The following is a 6,444-nucleotide window of genomic DNA, read 5'->3' on the forward strand; positions in this document are numbered from 1 at the left end:
TTTATCGCTTGCTAATATTTTCTGACATGAGATATTTCTAATTTTTCCCCATTTATTAACTAGTAGCCTATAGCCAGCTAGAAACAAAAACGATATATACTTCAAGACATTGTGCCTATCAATATGAAAGCCGCTGAGGATCAAGTTGTGGAGGATGAGGCCGGATAGGTATCATTAACCTGGCTAGCTAGCTAAACTCTTTTAACACATTCAACCCAGAGGCGCAACATAGCGAGACGTGCGAAACAGGCCGAGTTTGAAGTTTGAGAAGGGAACAATTCTTTCTTAGTTAATTTTCTCGACATCTAAAGGCACAACGTAAATTCGTGCCAATGTTAAGTAGTGACAAATTGACACGTTTTCATTTTCGTCAAAAACAACGTATTGAAGGAGTGCCTTTGATTTTGACAGCCTGCACATACCCAGTTTGACGCGAGACGACCGTTAGACCCGATGACGTGTTTCTACACATTCGTTTATGCTACGTTCACTTTCTTGTCGAAACTAAAAAACTTCGACATTTCCGACTTGCTAACTGGTTGAACGTGACACGTGTATTTTGTTACCAAATCACCTTATACCACCCACCACTGCGACCTGTATGCTCTAATCGGCTGGCCCTCGCTACATATTAGTCGCCAGACCAACTGGATCCAGCTCATCTTTAAGTCTATGCTAGGTAAAGCTCCGCCTTATCTCAGTTCACTGGTCACGATAACAACACCCACCCGAAGCACACGTTCCAGCAGGTATATCACACTGTATATAGACTTTCTTTTTTTTCTACTGTGTCATTGACTTGTTTATTGAGTTATTGGCTTGTTTATTGTTTACTCCATGTGTAACTCTGTGTTGTTGTCTGTGTCACACTGCTTTGCTTTATCTTGGCCAGGTCACAGTTGCAAATGACAACTTGTCCTCAACTACCCTACCTGGTTAAATAAAGATGAAAATAAATACATTAATAATAAATAACTTACAACCTATTAGCAAGTCAGAAATTTCTGAGTTTCCTAGTTCCGACAAGCACCTGAACGCGGCATTAGCTAGCCAACGTCGCGGTGACATCACCTACAAGTGGGGATTTCTATTTTAGAAATTGAATTAATAGAATGGACGTCTGCATTTAAGACAATTATGTCATAATGGGTGGACTGGCGAGTAATACCCATAGGAGCAAATCAGGAATTAAAAGCAGGAAATGTACCCATCAATCTGTGCTGTGATATTTTGAATCAACTCAACTGACATTACAAAAAGTACATTCCATTGCATGACAGCTAACATAATTTGAATGAACATTCTACATTACCATGGAAACGATTGCATCACAATGGAAATTATTGTCACAATAATAGGCAGCCATTGCCAGTGTACCCATGAGTTTGCCAGCCAAATCGCCAGAATTAGAGTATCTAAGCCCATTCTATTTCTATGATTTCTTAGAGCTGGCCAGGTTGTTGTTCTAAAACCCGGAAATGAGTGACCTCTGGTTTGTTCAGCTATCCCTAACCAAAGAATACATGGGAAAATAATAGAGTTTTGTAATAAACACCGAAAATAAAATCTCAGGTTAACACAGGCATAAGATATCTCATACATTTTGTTCTATGAGATTAAAGCACAGTCAGTTAACATGACCTTTATGAATTATGAAGCCTTTATGTGCTTTATGCATAGCCATGGGAAATAGGGGTGCCGAAGGTGCTGCAGCACCCCCTGAAAAATCTGAATTAAAAAAAATAATTAATACACAATATATATTATTTTTTGAAAAATATATTGTTTCTCAAAAGTAGTGCATTGGGCCTTTACTGGTATTAGTGGACTGATATAGAGGTCTGTAGTGCAGGCAAAACATTTTTTTTTAACATATCAGCTTTGACAAAAAAGGTAGTTGTATAATGAAGAACAATATCTTGCAGGATTCAATAGTTGGAATTGTAAGAGTTGTTGCCCTGACCCTGTCGCTGTGATTGTCATCCAAATAGGATCCAGAAAGAACAAAACCCTGTCTGTCCTCAAACATTTACATCAAAAGGTGCAAAGTTATGGGCAAAGACACAAAACATCCACATCAAATTACATATTGTTCTTGATCAAATAACATGGAAAACAATTTTTTGGGGGGCAGTATTAATTTACCATCCTTACAAACTACTTAATGTAAATGTACATTACTGTATTATACATAGGCTGGTGGTCATCTAGGTTTGTACCTGTAGACTTTCCATCACTATGAAGAATAACAATGCACAATACAGTAAATGAGTATATTGAGACATCAAGTGGTTTGTGATGATGTGGCTAAATTGGTAAAGGATGGCATTTGCAATGTTAGGGTTGTGGGTTCCATTCCCATGGGGGACCAGTATGAAAATGTATGCACTCACTACTGTAAGTTGCTTTGGATAAGAGCTTCTACTGAAAAGGAATGAATAGACCATTCCAGTTAACACATAGAAATAAGTTTAATTTGCAAAGTATTTAAAGAAACTAGAAAACATACTGTATATCAAACAAGTATTTTCATATTCCACAAGTATTATCAGATACTACACAGGCTCTAATCGTACTACGCTGGCTCAGATGCTCGTCGGATGTGGCAGGGCTTGCAAACTATTACAGACTACAAGGGGAAGCACAGCTGAGAGCTTCCCAGTGACACGAGCCTACCAGACGAGCTAAATAACTTCTATGCTTGTTTCGTGGCAAGTAACACTGAAACATGCATGAGAGCATCAGCTGTTCCGGACGACTGTGTGATCACGCTCTCCGCAGCCGATATGAGTAAGACCTTTAAACCGGTCAATTAAACAGGTCAACATTCACAAGGCCGCAGGGCCAGACGCATTACCAGGACGTGTACTCCGAGCATGCGCTGACCAACTGGCAAGTGTCTTCACTGACATTTTCAACCTCTCGCTGGCTGAGTCTGTAATACCAACATGTTTCAAGCAGACCACCATTGAAAGGTTGGTCATGGCTCACATCAACACCATTATCCCAGAAACTCTAGACCCACTCCAATTCGCATATCGCCCCAACAGATCCACAGATGATGCAATCTCTATTGCACTCCACACTGCCCTTTCACCCATGGAGAAAAGGAACACCTACAGTTGAAGTCGGAAGTTTACATACACCTTAGCCAAATGCATTTAAACTCTGTTTTTCACAATTCCTGACATTTAATCCTAGTGAAAATTCCCTGTCTTAAGTCAGTTAGTATCACCACTTTGTTTTAAGAATGTGAAATGTCAGAATAATAGTGGAGAGAATTATTTATTTCAGCTTTTATTTCTTTCATCACATTCCCATTGGGTCAGAAGTTTATATACACTCAATTGGTATTTGGTAGCATTGCCTTTAAATTGTTAACTGTTAGTTGGCGGTTGAAGATATCCCTCTAGTGGTGTGGGGGCTGTGCTTTGGCAAAGTGGGTGGGGTTATATCCTTCCTGTTTGGCCCTGTCTGGGGGTATCATCGGATGGGGCCACAGTGTCTCCTGACTCCTCCTGTCTCATCCTCCAGTATTTATGCTGCAGCAGTTTATGTGTCGGGGGGCTAGGGTCAGTTTGTTATATCTGGAGTACTTCTCCTGTCTTATCCGGTGTCCTGTGTGAATTTAAGTATGCCCTCTCTAATTCTCTCTTTCTCTCGGAGGACCTGAGCCCTAGGACCATGCCTCAGGACTACCTGGCACGATGACTCCCCAGTCCACCTGGCCGTGCTGCTGCTCCAGTTTCAACTGTTCTGCCTGAGGCTATGGAATCCTGACCTGTTCACCGGACGTGCTACCTGTCCCAGACCTGCTGTTTTCAACTCTCTAGAGATAGCAGGAGTGGTAGAGATACTCTTAATGATCGGCTATAAAAAGGCAACTGACATTTACTCCTGAGGTGCTGACTTGCTGCACCCTCGACAACTACTGTGATTATTATTATTTGACCATGCTAGTCATTTTTGAACATCTTGGCCATGTTATGTTATAATCTCCACCCGGCACAGCCAGAAGAGGACTGGCCACCCCTCATAGCCTGGTTCCTCTCTAGGTTTCTTCCTAGGTTCTGGCCTTTCTAGGGAGTTTTTCCTAGCCACCGTGCTTCTACACCTGCATTGCTTGCTGTTTGGGATTTTAGGCTGGGTTTCTGTACAGCACTTTGATATATCAGGTGATGTACGAAGGGCCATATAAATAAATTGATTTGATTTAAATTGGGTCAAACTTTTAGGGTAGCCTTTCACAAGCTTCCCACAATAAGTTGGATGAATTTTGGCCCATTCCTCCTGACAGCTGGTGTAACTGAGTCAGGTTTGTAGGCCTCCTTGCTCGCACACGCTTTTTCAGTTTTGCCCACATATTTTCTATAGGATTGAGGTCAGGGCTTCGTGATGGCCACTCCAATACCTTGACTTTGTTGTCCTTAAGCCATTTTGCCACAACTTTGGAAGTATGCTTGGGGTCATTGTCCATTTGGAAGACCCATTTGCGACCAAGTTTTAACTTCCGGACTGATGTCTTGAGATGTTGCTTCAATATATCCACATAATTTTCCTGCCTCATAAAGCCATCTATTTTTTGAAGTGCACCAGTCCCTCCTGCAGCAAAGCACCCCCACAACATGATGCTGCCAACCCGTGCTTCACGGTTGGGGTGGATTTCTTCAGATTGCAAGCCTCCCCCTTTTTCCTCCAAACATAACGATGGTCATTATGGCCAAACAGTTCTATTTTTGTTTCTTCAGACCAGAGGACATTTATCCAAAAAGTACGATCTTTGTCCCCATGTGCAGTTGCAAACCCTAGTCTGGCTTTTTTATGGCGATTTTGGAGCAGTGGCTTCTTCCTTGCTGAGCTGCCTTTCAGGTTATGTCGATATAGGACTCGTTTTACTGTGGATAATAGATCCTTTTGTACCTGTTTCCTCCAGCATCTTCACAAGGTCCTTTGCTGTTGTTCTGGGATTGATTTGCGCTTTTTGCACCAAAGTATGTTCATCTCTAGGAGACAGAACGCACCTTCTTCCTGAGTGGTATGACGGCTGCGTGGTCCCATGGTGTTTATACGTGCATATTATTGTTTGTACAGATGAACGTGGCACCTTCAGGCATTTGGAAATTGCTCCCAAGGATTAACCAAACTCGTGGATGTCTACAGGTTTTTTTCTGAGGTATTGGCTGATATCTTTTGATTTTCCCATGATGTCAAGCAAAGAGGCACTGAGTTTGAAGGTAGGCCTTGAGATACATCCACAGGTACACCTCCAATTGACTCAAATGAATCTGAATCTTCTAAAGCCTTGACATCATTTTCTGGAATGTTCCAAGCTGTTTAAAGGCACAGTCAATTTAGTGTATGTAAACTTCTGACCCACTGGAATTGTGATACAGTGAATTATAATTGAAATAATCTGTCTGTAAACAATTGTTGGAAAAATGACTTTGTCATGCACAAAGTATATGTCCTAACCAACTAGCAAAAACTATAGTTTGTTGACAATAAATTTGTGGAGTGGGTGAAAAACAAGTTTTAATGACTCCAACCTAAGTGTTTGTAAACTTCCGACTTCAACTGTATCTGAGAATGCTATTCATTGACTACAGCTCATTGTTCAACACCACAGTGCTCTCAAAGCTCATCAGTAAGCTGAGGACCCTGGGACTAAACACCTCCCTCTGTAACTGGATCCTGGACTTTCTCAGGAGACTGAAAAGATTTGGCATGGGTCCTCAGATCCTCAAATGGTTTTACAGCTGCACCATCGAGAGCATCCTGACTGATTCCATCACTGCTTGGTATGGCAAATGCTCGACCTCCGACTGCAAGGCACTACAGAGGGGAGTGCGTACGGCCCAGTACATCACTGGGGCCAAGCTTCCTGCCATCCAGGACCTCTATACTAGGCAGTGTCAAAGGAAGGCTCTAAGAATTGTCAAAGACTCCAGCCACCTTAGTCATTCTCTCTGCTACCACACGGCAAACAGAACCGGAGCGGCAAGTCTAGGTCCAAAAGGCTTCTTAACAGCTTCTACCCCCAAGCCTTAAGACTCCTGAACTTGTAATAAAATGGCTACCCAGACTATTTTCATTGCCCCCCCCTCTCTTCTACGCTGCTGCTACTCTCTGTTTATTGTCTATGCATAGTCACTTTAATAACTCTACAGACATGTACATATTACCTCAATTACCTAATTATTTGTTATTCTTATCTCTTACTTTTTTTAGGTATTTTGTTAAAACTGCACTGTTGGTTAAGGGCTTGGGAGTAAGCAATTCACTGCAAATTCTACACCTGTTGTATTCGGCACATGTGACTAATACATTTTGTTTTAGATTAACTGTTTTGTACAGATAATTATTAGACTCAAGTTGCAAATGCTGGTAAACATTCAAATACTTTTAAAAATGTTTTAATCACAAATTAAGTGCACTGTGCCTTTA

This window comes from Oncorhynchus gorbuscha, linkage group LG06 (assembly GCF_021184085.1).
Source record: "Oncorhynchus gorbuscha isolate QuinsamMale2020 ecotype Even-year linkage group LG06, OgorEven_v1.0, whole genome shotgun sequence".
NCBI classification, from domain to species: Eukaryota; Metazoa; Chordata; class Actinopteri; order Salmoniformes; family Salmonidae; genus Oncorhynchus; species Oncorhynchus gorbuscha.